The sequence below is a fragment of the Anas acuta genome, chromosome 1 (genome assembly GCF_963932015.1).
Source record: "Anas acuta chromosome 1, bAnaAcu1.1, whole genome shotgun sequence".
Classification (NCBI taxonomy): Eukaryota; Metazoa; Chordata; class Aves; order Anseriformes; family Anatidae; genus Anas; species Anas acuta.
Window position 1 is genome coordinate 182530112 of NC_088979.1, and position 15858 is coordinate 182545969.

The window sequence follows — 15858 nt, forward strand, 5'->3', positions numbered from 1 at the left end:
CAAGTGGTAAGATTAGATTCTTCTACAATTTTAAAGTTTATAATTGAAGTTGCAAATTTTGTTATCTGCCTAATGAAGTTAACTAAAGAATCCTGATTATTACTATTTGTTTAATTCAATTCCTCTTGTGGAAAACATGGTGCATATGATTTCTACAGTTTAATTTCTGTCAAATCTGTGTCCATATGAAGCTTAGACATATAACTTGGGGAAAAAAAATCCTTTCTTTTTTATTTCATTAGTATTCACTGTGTTATTTTATTTTATTTTTTTTTTTAATTTAGTTGTGTTGGAAGTATTTTTTCTGACTCCAGATAAATAAATCATTGAGCTCTCAATGAGCATTTTGAGGCAACAATAAACTCCTATATTTCCTACCTTAGTACTAACAATTGTAATGAATATTTGTAATATTCAGTCCTGGAAGGTTTAGAACCAAAATCCCTAGAGGTCAATAGGACTTGGGCTTCCTAATTCTGAAGCTGAGAATTCCAAAAGCTGAGAAACAAAACTGAAGAGGTGCAAATGCTTTAGTGTTTATATGTTACTTTTGGTTTTATTTTTTAAGCGTTTGAACTGTTGATCACTAAAAGGCTCTCTCATTTATAGATTATAACCTGAATCAATGTGGACCACTTAATGGCTTTCTGATTACCTGATGTTGAATACAGCAGCTGCATATTAATTAAACTTGACGTAAATGCATTTCTAACATAACATATGTGTGAGGGGGTAAGGAAAATAAATTTACTCCATAAATGAGAAATCCCAAAGGATCACAGCTTTTGTATGTATCAGTCATGGTTTAAGAATTTTGGCATATAACTCTTGTTTGCCTGTAGATAACTTTATCTACCCCCTGCATATGTTTTTTTTTTTTTTTTTCATTATTCTGCATTAACATCTAGCAACCTGGTATCAGATGCTGCTGTCTGAAATAGTTATATGATTCCCATGACTGTAATCTTTAAGCATCTCATGTTTTTCAAGCATTTTTTTTTCTTAAATACTGCTTTGATTGGGGAAATAATACTGTGCAGTTTTAGCATGTCTGTGTATGTGACAGGTCTTTATTCTGTCTAACAGCTCTTAAACGGACAGTGTATCAGCAGAAAATAAATTCTCCTCCTTCTCTTTCTGGATGCATATTCTCACCAGTTTACACAGTCAGGCTCCAGATTAGCACCTCAGTGGCCCAAAACCTGTTTATCAAACGGGAGCAAAACAAGATTGTTCCAGACTTCCTTACGGTCTAGTGACTATGAAAAGCTCTGAAAAGGAGACCATAGAATTAACACCCCCTTTTCTCAAAGCTCTCTTGCTCCTTCATTATTGTAAAAACAGTTATGAAGTTACCTCCACTGTGTGTTTCCACTGAAAGTCTTTATGTACTAAAACTAAGATATGGAAGTCTGTATTGTGAAGCCTTCAGCCAAGTAAATGGCTACTCATCTCAAAGAGTAGTAAATATCCCTACAAAAGTTGTCCATAGGATCTGAAAGGAAAGAATATACACTTAGTGTTTCTGAAAAAACTCTACAGTGTTACTGCTTCTCTGTTGGCTGGATAGGGAGCAATTTGCAGTGCTGCAAGTCATCCAGCAAAACCCCATTATATTATATATAATATATATATATAATATATATATATATATTATATATAATATAATGTATATATATTATATGTATACATATATAATATATTATATATATTGTATATATATAATTATATATATTATATATGTATAATATATATATTATATATAATATAATGTAATATAATTATATATAATATAATATAATATATATAATATATATATATTATAATATATAAATATATATAAATATTATAGTAGTCAACTCAAAGAAACAGAGAAAGCTACTTAATCTTCCTTCAGTGAACAACACAGTGCAAGTAATTTTCCTGTGCCTAACTTCCAGTGCTTCATGGTATTACCTACAAAGACCCAAAAACCCACACAGAAACAAGGACCTACATAGCAATATAATGCTGAGACCAAAAGTATGTCATAAACCTTATTTCCTTTTAGAGCTTACGTGCTTTATTCAAAATTTCATGCATTAACTTTCTGAGTACAGTAATCAGTGGGGAAGGTTCACCATAAGAGGGACAGAACTAGATTTCTCATCTCTTTGGACAGTGATTTACTTAGTAGAAACAAAAACATTCATTAGGACAGATAGAAAAGTATGATTCTGTTGATTTAAAGTTAGTATACCAACTGGGAGGGCAAAATCTGTATTCTAGTTTTCTATACAGGGGAAGATTACATATTTTACATTACACGAAGTTGACAGAGTACAGAACCATTCTTGAAGTTCCCTCAAGGACCCTGAAGTTCAGTTCAGGAGCCTGGTCATTAAGCTATAGACCAGTATGAACATGATCATTTCCTTTAACTTTTATCCTCTTCAGTTAGGAAATTTAGCATGTGCTTAATTTTAAGTTCACAAATGTTATTCATTCTAATAGTGACTTCTGCTGTGCTAGAAATTTCACACGTGATCAAGAATTTTTATGAAATATAGCCTCCAGGCTGATTTTTTTAAAAAACATTATTGAAAAAGTTTGCATCTCTGTGTATATTTCTAATGAGGTCAGTTGGTTCACTTTCCTGCCAGTGTTGCATTTGTCCCTTGAGATTATTTTCTAGTGTCATTTAAATTTCTCATACATATCTAAGTAGCTTCAGTAAAACTAGTGATACACTATGAAGTTGTAAAGGTCATAGGAAAGAAAGGCCCAAATAACTGTTTACTAAAACAGAATGGTTCATCGACACGTGTCTCTTCTGACAATTAGTATTTGGGTGTTGTTATAACTTTTTCTGCTTTCTTGCTTCTCTAGGCCATCTGATGGTAGATGTCTTGCTACTGAAGTGTACAACTATCTCATGTCCAAGATTCTAACATACCTCCAAGAATAAGAACCTTTATACAGTTTTTAATAACCAAGTCATTAAAAACACACATATATATATATATTTTTTTTTTCCATAGGAAGATCTCAATATTTCCATGTTCGTGCACACTTTGCTGCCAAAACTGTGCCTGAAAGAAAACAAATGGTCCTCCATCTGTCCTATGTCCCAAACTATGCCTGGGAGTTCTTTAGGAGGTTGTTGGGGGCTGTTATTAAAAAAGGAAAAAGTAATATTTCCTGGCGTTGTGTAACTTCATAGACAAAGGCAGAGAGTTTGGCCCTACTAGAGCAAGGCAACAGCTAGATGGAGAAACATAAGATAAAAATGGTTGTCAGAAGTTATGCTAAAGGCATTTGTGGCTCTGTTTTTGATAGAGGTGCTATCTGAAATCATGATATTTTCATGGTGTAATTTCTGCCTTCTGGACTTGGTCCAGAATGGACCAAATGCTAAGTTCCATTTTAGGCACTTAAATCTTATATGAATAGATAACTTAAGCATTTCCCTATTTGATATTAGGGGGTAGCCAGAAGAGAAAAAGAAATATCAAAAAACAGTCACTTTAAACTGAAGACAAGTTCCTCCATTATATAACGAGTCGATCCCTTAGAGATGTTTACAGATTATTAACCAATAAACTAAAACAAAAAAAAAAAACGTTTTTTTTTTTTTGGTAATAAGTTACATTCTTTTAAATAGGAATGAATTAAGAGAGAAACTATGTTTGAAAATCAAGTCAAATAGTCCCATGATTTCTATTGACTTTACAAAAATATGCATAATTGTCATGGAATGATTTTGTAATTCTGACCTGAGTATGTAATATAGCCTGTATGTTTTAATATACATGGAACAATTACATAGTTTTAGAGAAGAGAACAATGACTGACATTTACACTTTTATCTTAGGAATAATTAGAAAAAAAATAGTCACTTTCTGTAAGCTCTGCAAAGGTAATGGAGGGGAGCTAGGACACAGACAATTTTGGTTTAATTATCTATTTTTAAGTGTTTGCTATTTTAATAACCTCTTAAAAAGAGCAGCAATATGGTGGCCTTCTAGGTGGTGTCTCATTAATCATGAAGATGATAGTATTCACATCTGTGTATCCACATGCTTATATAAAAGCAAAGACCACATCATAATTCAGCAGACGTAATTGCAGATAAATTATTATAAACCTTGGCTCTGTATTTACTGTATTATAATATATTTTATCCAACACATGCATAGAGAAGGAGTAAGAGGATATAGTTTATTCTTTTGAACTTGATTTTTAACCAGAAAGAAAGGTGACCTAGTGCAGCGCAGAGCTGTAAATTTTATTTCAGAGTTACACTCAACTCAGAGATCAAAATTTATAAGTTCTTCCACTGTAAGGCTTTCCATCTCTAGTCAGGAGCTACTTGTTAGCTTGCATAAATTTTAGGCAACAGCTGTAGCAAATTGTGTCTGACTGATGCAGAATCTGTACATTTAAATTTTATGATTATTTATACTGATTAACAAGCTGCATAGCCAAATTACTAACATAAAATTTCGGTTTTATGTTTTGGCTATTATTTCTTTCTAATTATGATAATTTCCTCAAGGTACTATAATTAGAAGTTTTGGATAAATGTATTGGGTTTATACGACAAGTTTTGGTAGCCAGGGGGCTGCAGGGGTGGCCAAAGTGAGCAGAGTCCAGCAGCTGCCCCATGTTAGATCAGTGCCAGCTTCAGGCGGCTACAAAGGGACCCACCACAGGTCACAACCAAGCCAGTGAGCAATGCTGTTTGGGCCTCTGGGAGAGCAATAGCAGCTGGGAGAGAAGAGTGAGAAGCAGTCCTACAGACCCCCAAGGTCAGTGCAGAAGGAGGGGTAGAAGGTGCTCTGGCAGCCAGAAGTTCCCCTGTGGCCTGTGGAGAGGCCCCTTGTGGAGCCTGCTGTCCCCCCGCTGCCCACGGGTCCGACATGGAGCAGATCTCCATGCTGCAGCCCATGGAGGAGCCCCGGTGGAACAGGTGGCTGTGGCCTGGAGGAGGCTGTGGCCCATGGAGAGCACCCGGAGGAGCAGGGGGCCTGGAGGGATCTGCTGCCCATGGCGCACCTGTGCTGGAGCAGTTTGCTCCTGGGGGATGGACCCCGTGGTGTGGAGCCATGTGGGAGCAGTTCTTGAAGAGCTGCTGCCTGTGGGCAGCCCCTGCAGGCTTAGTTCAGGAGGGACCCTGTGTGGAGCAGGGTAGAGTGACCGTGAAGCAGCGGCGGAGACGAAGCGTCAGGGAGTGACCAGTCCCCGTTCCCCTGCACTGCTTGCAGGGTGGTGGCAGAAGAAGGTGGATGGGAGGAAGGTGTTTTTAGTCTGCTTTTAGTTTCTCACTGCTCTATTCTGTTGGTAATAGGCAACAAATTATATTAATCTCTTTAGACTGAATCCATTTTGCCCATAGTGGTAATTGGTTAGGGAACTCCCCGTCCTTATTGCAAGCCTTTAACCCTTTTTCATTCTATTTTCTCCTCCTCTTCCTTTGAGGAGGGGGGGTGAGAGAGACATTGTGATCAGCTGCCCATTAGAGTGAAATTACTACACCAATGCTTTCAAAAAGAGTCTCAACTCAATCTGAATTTAGTAATATTTATGAAAGAAATATTTATAAAAGGTAACTAAACAGCGCTGGGTGTGCGGGGAGTCTATGCTCCATCAACACGCATACACAAACATCAAACATTCTAAATATACAGAACATTGCTTTATATACTAAACCCGAGTACACCTATACATATGTACTATCAGAAAAGGTAACAAACAATCCTTTATGTCTATTACTATCAATGTCCATGACTGGGGGAGCATAGTTGGCCTGGTTGAAGTGCTCCCATACCTTCCATGACTTATAACAGTCTCCATTTTCCATTCCTTTTTTTGATTACAAACACCGGAGAATTTCACAGCTAGTCGTGGGAACAATATGTCTCAAGCAACTCAGCCTTCGGCCCTCATGCATCCCACTCTTCCTGGATCGAAGGGAAACATGTCTCCTTTTCAATGCCAATAGGGGCTGGGCCAAAAGGCATGTCCAGGCCACCAGTGGGCGGAACAGCAAAGGCCTGCGATGGCAGTAGCGGTGGGGGAGCTGATGGTGTACCAGAAGGATCAGTAAACGAGCCCGCAGTTCCCTCACTGTCTGGTAAACCACACATATCTGACTGTGGTCCCACATGGCTCTTTAAGGCCTCAGAGACTGCTCGCCAGGTGCCGAGCAATCCCACTGCAACCTTGTCATTTTCAGTTGCAGAGTCCCACACCTTGACCTCAGTTTGGTCCCATGTTTCAGGATCATAAACTGATTGTTAATAAGGAGAATAAGCCGTAAGGTTACCAGGACAGTCTTTGTTCCTAAGGACGTATGATTCCCCATAATGCCCAGCTGCTTACCAGTGAGGGGCAGTTGTGTGTGTGGGTCCACTTCTCTCAGCTTGAGCTTCTTCTTACCTCTGGTGTGCCTGTTTCCAGCGACTTTCAGTACAAGCTTCTTTGAGCGGGTTGCTGAGTTTGGCCGAACCTATCTTCATGAGGCAATCAATGTGCCTGTTCCCGTCCTGGTCTCCGTTCTGCTAGCCTGTTCCTTTTCATTCCTTCTTTCTGCTCCTTTATTGATCACATAACTTCATCGTGTTGCCTTTTTTTTTTTTTTTTTTCATCTCGAGGACAGGCTCCCCTCTTATACCCCTCGCCCCACAGCAGTCCTTTTCAAAAACGACTTTTCATTGGTCAAACAACTTTGCATGTAACAGCAACAGCAAACACCCAGAAACTTCCATGCCTTGATGGCTGGAGAACAAGCAACCCGAGACTGCATGGCATCTCCTGAATCACCCTTCTTTGTTTCCTCTAAACTCTTTTACATTCCTGATGGCCTCGTCGTTAAGAGTCTGATGTTATCATCATCCATGGGGCTTGCCAACCCCCATGGCCACACTCCCACATCTTCCCCTTCTTCATTAATATCAACCATCTTCTCGACACAAATTACCACTCCACATATAACAATGAACTAGGAGAACAGAAGAAATACTGGCAATACAACTTTCCCCTTGTGCTTTTGTGCTTTTTTTTTTTTTTTTTTTCATTCCAAATTGTCTTTGATAGTTTGCTTTATATCCAGGGGATAATATCAGCAGCAAAGACATCAACTGATGAGGTGTAGCTTTACATTGTAGATGATATAATTTGTCTTGTCACTAGCATTTTATGTGACCAGCAGAATTCCCCAGGTCTCAGTTTTACCTCCTAGATTAAGCACATATGGAAAGCATCAGTACAACAATACAGTTAAGGGGATATATTAGAGTATGCAGTTACACTTCTGCTAAATTACTACACTGAGTCAGGTTCTCCTGGAAGAATCAGGCATCAAAGTGCTGTAATGGAAAACAGCATCCCAGAGCAAGGACTGAGGTACTTCTGAAAGGATACTTAAACGATGATTAAGGTGTGCTTCTGAAAATGAGCAGGAGGAGAAGATAAGGAGATAGGGTTAATATGTTCATTCACTTTGTCAATGTTAATATTTCTTCTCTGGATTAAAATTTTGAGTAAAAATAGTTCTAGAGGTATAAAAATAAGAAAGGTTTTCTGAGCATTGATTTGCTTTCTTGGCTTTGTTATATATGGAGTGGTAATTTGTGTTGAGAAGACAGCTGATGTTAATAAAGAAGGGGGAGATTTGGGAATGTGGCCATGGGGGTCGTAAAGCCCCATGGTTGATGATAACATGAACTTAAAGGATTGTTTGTTACTTTTTTTGATTGTATATATGTATAGGCATACTTGCGTTTAGTATGTAAAAGCAATGTTCTGTATGTTTAGAAGGTTCAATGTTCGTGTGTGCATGTTGGTGGAGTGGACTACCCACACACCCAGCGCTGTTTACTTGCCTTTTATACCTTTTATAAGTATTCCTTTTATGAATATTACTAAATTCAAATTGAGTTGAGACTTCATTTATAACGGTTTTATATTTTGTGTGTGTATGTGTATGGAGGAGAGAGAGAGATGAGAGAGGCATGCAGGAACTTAGCAGAGCAGAAAAAAAGGCAAAACATGAATATATTTATTTATTTTAATACAGGAACATATACGTGTTCTCAATGCTATGTTAGCAAATAAACTGACTGTTTTGCAATATTTGTGAAAAATATTTTAGCTTTAAATTTCATTAGATGGTTGTGATTTGAAAATACTTGCACCACTAATGTTTGACATCATTTTTATTCTGATTGCTATTTAAAATAAGAATGATTAAAGTGTACCTATGTAGTGAAATAAGGTATTCAGAGCAAATTGTAGAGTAACTAACCAATGAGCAAAACTCTAAGGGGTAGAAAGAACAGCTTGAAATTTTGGAACTTTGTCTTTTTTCTTGTTAATTTCTGCTGATAACTCCTATTCTAGTTGGATTCCTAGATCTAGTATCTGTTTTCTTCCATGTTTCAGTATACAGCAATGGGTAAATTGCAATGCTTTTTATGCCTTTTTTTTTTATTTTTGGGGGGGGGGGGCTGAGGAGTGGGGAATACCCCTTTTGAACCTGACTGGTTTGTATGTTACCATCAGTATTTTGGCCTGGTAAGTAAATGATGCAGATGAAATGTCCTCCTTTAAAAAGCTGCATTTTCATCTAAACTTTTCCCAAAAGGGAGACCTTCAGCAAGGTCTTTTACAGCACTAACTCAGTGCTCAATCACAGCTTAGAATAAATTATTATTCTTGTTTACTGTTATTCCCTGAAAACTTGTTGACGTATCTTACCCAAAAAGAATGTTCCAACCAACTGAACTGAACATGTTTTCACTAATGATACAGAAGAATATAAATGGCAGTAATTGTCATAAAGAAGAAAGGCTGATTCAGCTATATCTTTGGGAAAAAAGAAAACACAGCTTTTGATTAAGCAACTGACCTTAATTTACAAATGTATTACTAGGGATTTTTTATTTTTTTTTTTACTGGAATCATTATATTATGAGTAGATAGAGAATCACTGAGCTTTCTTTTTATATCAAGTATGTGCTAGATACTGCTTATTCATTTACATTGAAAAAAAAACCAGGTGCAATTATCATTTCAGAACATATAATAATGTTGCCCCACTTTATAGTGACAGTTGAATGGAAAATATAATTGCTTAAAAAGAGCAAGAGAATCATTTTTGGTTTACTTTTTTTTTATTTAAAGAAACTGTACTTTGACAACTTTTAGGTGGGGATTAACCTCATCTTGCTTATAAGATAGTAAACTGCAATTTACACTCTTAAATTGATTCATAACGTTCTTCATGTCAAGGGTCCTGACTACCTGTGCCACTGTTCTCCATGCAGGGCAATAGAGAATGGATTAATCCAGCTATTCTGGTCATCACAAATAGTCCTGCCTTTGCTGAATGGTGGGGCTGTGCTGAGTGATGGCTTCGTTGTGGCTCTCTAAAATCATGGACTACTACCTGTAACAGGTATATATTGCACAGAGCCAATCTGTAAGGTAACATTCAAGATTGATAACTTGAGAGTATACCGCTTCAGTAAGAACCAAGCTTTTGCTTGTCTTAATTCAAGCTTTCTTTTGTGGGGATGCATCCCAGAGCACTTTCTAGTGCAATAGTGCACATAAAAGATATATATATACAGAACATTATAAACACAAAAGATATATATACCACCCTGCTTGTAGTTGGGTTGTCCAGAAGTGCCTTAGAACCTATATTACTCTATGACCTATGACATGTTATTCCAAGCATTTTATGCATTTTGAGTAGAGTTAGAAACATATACATGGTTTCCCTGTATTGGCTAACGTATGTCATCAGCCTAGATTTTCAAGAAGCTCTCCAATGGTCTGTACAAGCTTTACTTGTTTTTATCTGTATTTTGAATGCATAAGCACATCAATCCCAGTTATTTTAGTTATTGACACATTTTGCAAGTTTAAATCATTCTGAGCTATACCCTTCCTGTTTTCATGTGAGTTACACTCAACACAGGTCAGTCTCTGTGTATAATTTTCATTGTTACTTGCCTTCATCATATTTGATTTTGATATTATTATCCATTTATTGATTCCACATGTGTTCAAGTGAGTTTAAGACAACAAAAAAGATACTTTTTTGAGTTTGTATTAATTTATTAATACTATTAAAGTGTTAGTAAAATTTATTTTTTCTTGTTTGTGCTGCTAAGGCATTTTTCAACATTTTTGACATTTTCTTATCTACTGAATAAGTAGGATTTTTTTCACTTTATTTTATTCCTTTGTATTCTGCAGAATCTTTGACAAAGATGACTAAACATGTATAGCATACATTTCCTCTGGCCTTCTGCAACATCACAGTGGTGGAGTGGATTTGAAATGATCTATAGTTACACATCTCTGTGTGACAGAATTTGTCTATTTTTCTTATGGCCACATTGCTGAGAACTGAGAGCACCAAAGGCAAGTTCCAGTCTCTATTCACTTGACCTGTGAAGTAAGGCTATATGCTGATTTATACCAGCTGATTTTACTCGTGATGGCCAAACACAGAAACAGATGAGATAGTATCAGCTAGATGCCTCAAGTTCCCAATACAGCTGGGGAGGAAGCAATTTTCTTTTCCCGAAAAAAAACTTCACAGAGTTGCAAGAATTCTTCTGTTGTGCTTAGAGGTGAAGACAAAGCCTTTGGAAATGTGACTTAAAACACACAGGGGAATTTCTTCCCCAGTGTAGATAATATTTACTCTGAAAGAATTGCAAAATGTAGACCGGGATCTGGATATCTAGCAATGAAGGATCCTTGCTACTTTGCGTATGGCTTTCTAACCTTTAGCTGAAAAAAAAAAATATATATATATATATATTTTTTAATGGAATCTAGTATGTTCTCTCAAGAAAACCTTTTGTTTAAATGTTCTAATATTTTCTGATTTAAAAAACAACAACAAGAAACAGTTATAATACTATGAAGTGCAAAAATATCCATGATAATGATTCATAGATTCATACCTGTGAAATTATTTGAGTGTGCATATGCACAGCAGACCTACCCAAGGTGTGTATCAGGAGACAGGAAGATAATCTTTCAATCAACAACAAAGAGATTTTAAGTAGTTTATTTTCTCCTCTGGGTAAACAGGGAAGACATCCCAGAGTAAATGCAAATGCTGAGCATAAATATCAGAAATTCATCAAAGAAAGAAGGTCTCGGTAATAGCAAAATAGCAAAATCTCTAGAGACAAGGAATTCTCTGATTTTCTGTACTATTTGCCACCTAAGCAAAAAAACACCAATTTTATCACACAAAAATATGTATTTTTCATCATATTAAATACCTGTATATTTGGGGCCTTTTTTAGGGCAGAGTTAAACAATTGTGCTTTCTTAAGCTTCAAGCTTAAGCTTTCTCATTAAATATGTAAATAAATGGCTTTCTTTAAGTAAGGAAATCAGATCAATGCTCACACTTAGGTTGTATACAAGCATTTGTTAAGGTAACGGAATATCTTACATGACAGCATGAATACCTTATATCAGTATTTACATGCATATTAAAAACCTACAGCCTGGTTATCTTATCTAATCAAGGCAACTGAAAAAAAAAATCTACAACAAACCCAAAAATACCCTACTCTCACACCCTACTTTTTTCCTTAACCAGTGTTAGGACTTGGAATTTTCAATGTTTATTGGCCAGGATTGTAACACATTGTGAAGTCTTAAATAATTGAAATCAGAAGATAAAGAAAAGACTGTAGAATGCCCAGATTTTTTTCATTTTAGTTTTCTTTACAGTATGTTTAAAGATTATGCACTTTTCTCTGTTTCCACTTCTAAAAAGTTTGTCAGTGTTTCTTTTTTAACTGTTTACATATCTCCCTTTCTACCTCCTTTTGTTTTCAGCTTTTGTAAATGCTATGGCAAAGTCACTTCCTGTGCCAGTATCCTTGACCAAGTCCTACTTCTTAGGCTCACTTGTCCTTCTTTTCCTCTGCATGAGCTGCAAGTTCACAATCAACATTTCAGATTGGCATTTGCCTCATTTTTCTCATTTCTTCTCATTCCTTCTCATTTCTGCCTTTGCTAGTTAACATAATTTATTTTCTATTGCAGGTCCTCCTGTTCATGCAGTTCATAGCTGCATGTACCTACTCCTTCAGTGCAGGTCCATGTATACCCACCTCAGTGCTTTTCAACAATTCTTCTCAGAAGTCCATATTACAGCACTCCTCACAGGATAGCTAGGAGAAAGAAAGGAAGGAAGAGTACAGGACAAGTAGCATTCATTATGTGCTGTCATTTTTAATAAACAGTTACCTGACTCTTTTTTAACCTTTTGCAATACTTAGTGAATTTCAAATGATGGAGAGAAATAAATATAACATGATAGAGAAATGGAGTAATTCCTGTAAATACTAATAAAAAACCTGTGTAGTTTACAAAATGGTTACTAGACTTCATACTGTGTTGGACTATGAGTTCAATGACTTGCTCATATTTCTATATTCCTGTTCAAATCAAAAAGTCTTCTAGATACTTATTTCATGTTCTGTAACATCTCTGTAAAGACAATAAAGCCCTTAGCACTCTGTAGTATTTGAGGCAGATTGGCATATGCTCTATTCATTTTCAAACCTGAAGCTGTGCTTAAGAGATTGTGCTTGAGCTTTGTTTTGTTTTAGAATCTAGCTTTTTTTACTGTTTTACTGCAGAGGCACAAGCAAAATAAATACACCGGTCAGACTTGTTAGATGAGGAAGACAAAAGAGACATTCAAGGGATGCATTTTGTGAAATGGGTATTGATTTGGTAATAACCTGTTTTAATTGCATGGTAGAAGGAAAAGGAACACAATTATTGTTCTGTTGGCAAAGAAATGCCTTTTTGTGTTAGGAAACAATTCCTAACACAGAAAAAAAATAATCTTATGAGCATCTCTTCAAGGGATTTAAATGCAAATTAACCATGATAAATTCTACATGTGTTTCATGCCATGCAACAATACCTACTAAGAGAAAAAAGAAAAATAAAAGGTACTAAAAAGAGCTGTTTCAGCCTTCAAAAACTAGCTAATCAGGTATCACAGCAGTGGAGATTAATCAAAGTTTCTTTAATTGCTTATTAACTGGACTTTGTGTTGTGAAATGCATTGTATTACTCAGTTGTAGTAAACTGACTGAGGAAAAAAAAGACCACTGTGGTTTAACAGGATACAGATTTATTTATTTATTTATTTATTTATTTTTTAATGAGACTGAAATGCAATGTAAAAAGATATCTGTGGGCTGTGGTTTCAACAGGAGGCAACTTACCTCACTTCTTTCTTTTCTTTTCTCTTGTTATCCTGAAAGTTCACACCAGCAGGGTTGCCATGTGGGTACAGAACAAGATAATTGGTCTAAAATAAGGTGGTTCAGTGCTTCTTAAAAGCTGCTCTGCAGCCAAAGACACCATACTGACAGCAAACATTAGCAGAGCTAAACAGAGATTACAGCTCTGTGAATTATAATTGGCTGACTCAATTTTGGCACAAGTGCTAGAAAACTAAGCAGGGCTATTTTCTGCAGCACTTCTTCAGATATGATACTGTGTCTTTTAGACATTACTGGCTATTTTGGGGTTTGGTTTTCTTGGAGAGATCTGGATCATTGTCTTTGTCCTTCCTCTATTACCTGATGTTGCTCACTAGGAAACTGGAAAGACATGAAGTTGAATTCACAGGTGAAGTGTGGTCCAATAACTCATAAATGCACCTTGCTGAATTTTGGCCTTGCCTGTAATACCTGTAGGAACAGCAAGGTATCACAGGTTGTTTTGTGGTATAATTTATTTCCTGAATTTCTATTTAATTGTAAACAAAAAGTTTAATTTATAATCAAAGCGCACTGCCATTAATTCTCTATAATTCATGCAAAATTAACTTCTGCTATGACAGTTGCTTTGAAAGCTTCCTTGCAATGATTGTTCAAGTTGAATGTGTGGAAGTAATAAAGAAATGTTATTATGCTTTAATTACTTAATATAAGAAAAGCAGCAAAAACAGTTAGTCAATTGCATATATTTTGCATCTTTTAACATTATTTTTACCATAGAACTGCACATAAAAGGGGTGGAAAAGAACACATAGGTCACACAGCAATATGTGTCACTTAGGTATCACTTCCTTGGAGAGCATCTATTTCCTTCCCATCTAAGTACCATAACCTGTTAACTTTCTTTAAATGTTTCTCACTCTAAGATCATTTCAAGGGCAACATCTATATCACTGTCACTGCTAGATTAACCAGTTTCCTAATTGCATTTTTAAAAATCCATTTTATACCAAAAGTGAATGTTAATTGTTTTTCTTCTCAGATTACCAAATTGTTGAGTTTATCCATGTTACACTCTTGCAGGTCAGGCATGTACTAGAGCACATTTATGATTAAAAGGCACAAAATCTTACCTGTACCAACATTTCCCATTGGTTAGATAAGGGACCTGATTACAGGATATGAATTTTACTGAGGAATAGGAAACTGAATTCATTGCAAGCTTGTAAATTACTAAACTTACAAGCTTCAATCTCCTTACGACTGTGGAATGTGAAGAATTTATACTAACTATGAAAGTAACAGGCACATCAAAAAGACATTCAAATAATATTGGAGAACCCATGTGGTTATGAAAAAACCTTAAACAGAAGAAAAGATGCTGGCTAGGGCATTTAATAGGGTTATGCTGAAGAAGCAGACAAGAAACAGATTGTCTGATTTTTTGAGGCTATAGCTGCTTGAATGAAGGAAGTCAAAAATCTAGTTAGTAAATATTTGCCTGTTACTTTTTTTTTTTTTTTTTTTTTTTCTTGTATGAAAAGTTAGCAGGCACTAACTTTCTAGAATCAGAAGGACTCTGTATAGATGGCTGGATCTGGTTACTAGCTGTCTCCTCTCAATTACTAAGGAAGGCACCTGAAATTTATAATGCTTTATATTTCCCAGGATAAATATGGAAATATCTTTAGCCTCCCACTGAAAGAATGAAATAGAGGAACGATGACTCCCACAGTAAGAACTGAGTCCGCTATGGACTCATACACAGTTTCCTGGCTATACTAAATCCAAACTAAAATTGAAGAGTTAAGGAAAATAGGAAGCCCATATAAATAGTGCCTTTGCCAGTGTATTTTTAATTCATAGTTTTCTATTTATATTCTACATTCTATTTATACTAATTCTCACCCCAGTCAAATTACTGTCAGAACTAGATAAAAAGTAAATAGCATATGTCTCAAACACCCCTAAGAAGCTACTTTCAGAATTCTCATGCAGAATTTATTCTCTCTTTTATTTTATTATTTATTTATTTTTTTAATGTGCTTTTTAAGTAATCAAACTGAGCAGGCCATGAGCAAGTGGTGTGAAAGATATGTGGAAATGTTCTACAAAGCTAATATTTAAAAGCTAGGTTGTTGCTATTTCAAGCTTTTGATCTGAGTGATCAAGACCATGTGTTTGCTCTAACTCTTTCAGCCATTACTGGATATCACTAAAAGATTAATTCTATGAAACAGTCAAAGTTACTTCCCATTTCCCTTCAGTAATATTTTAGGCATTCTTCAACCCTACAAAAAAATCTTCCTTTCCCCAGATGAATTCTGTGAACCTTACTTTTAAAAATAATTAAATCCTACTACTATTGTAAATGATCATCCTTACTTTTCACTTTTCCTTAATCAAATGTCTTGAAGAGTTGAACTGCTGCTAGCAGATAACACAATGGTTACTGACTTCTTGTTCAATTTCTTCTTTCTCATGTCTCAGTATTTTTAGTTTTGCATGTATATCTTCACTTTTACTTTCACATAAAATAGTATTAATGTTGTACAACCACATATTAGCTGGGGAAACTAATTCTCTT

The 15858-nt window shown here is 35.9% G+C and overlaps 1 long non-coding RNA gene across 2 annotated transcripts; it reads left to right on the plus strand.

The window, feature by feature from the left end:
• Positions 1 to 7314: 7314 nt before the first annotated feature.
• On the plus strand, positions 7315 to 15175 carry LOC137850315 (uncharacterized). Of its 2 annotated transcripts, none has more exons than XR_011092464.1 (4): positions 7315 to 7386; positions 9309 to 9439; positions 10249 to 10416; positions 12073 to 15175. It is a non-coding gene; the product is annotated as an uncharacterized lncRNA (long non-coding RNA). The 2 variants fall into 2 exon arrangements; XR_011092465.1 differs by lacking the exon at positions 7315 to 7386 and adding an exon at positions 8358 to 8437.
• Positions 15176 to 15858: the final 683 nt, after the last annotated feature.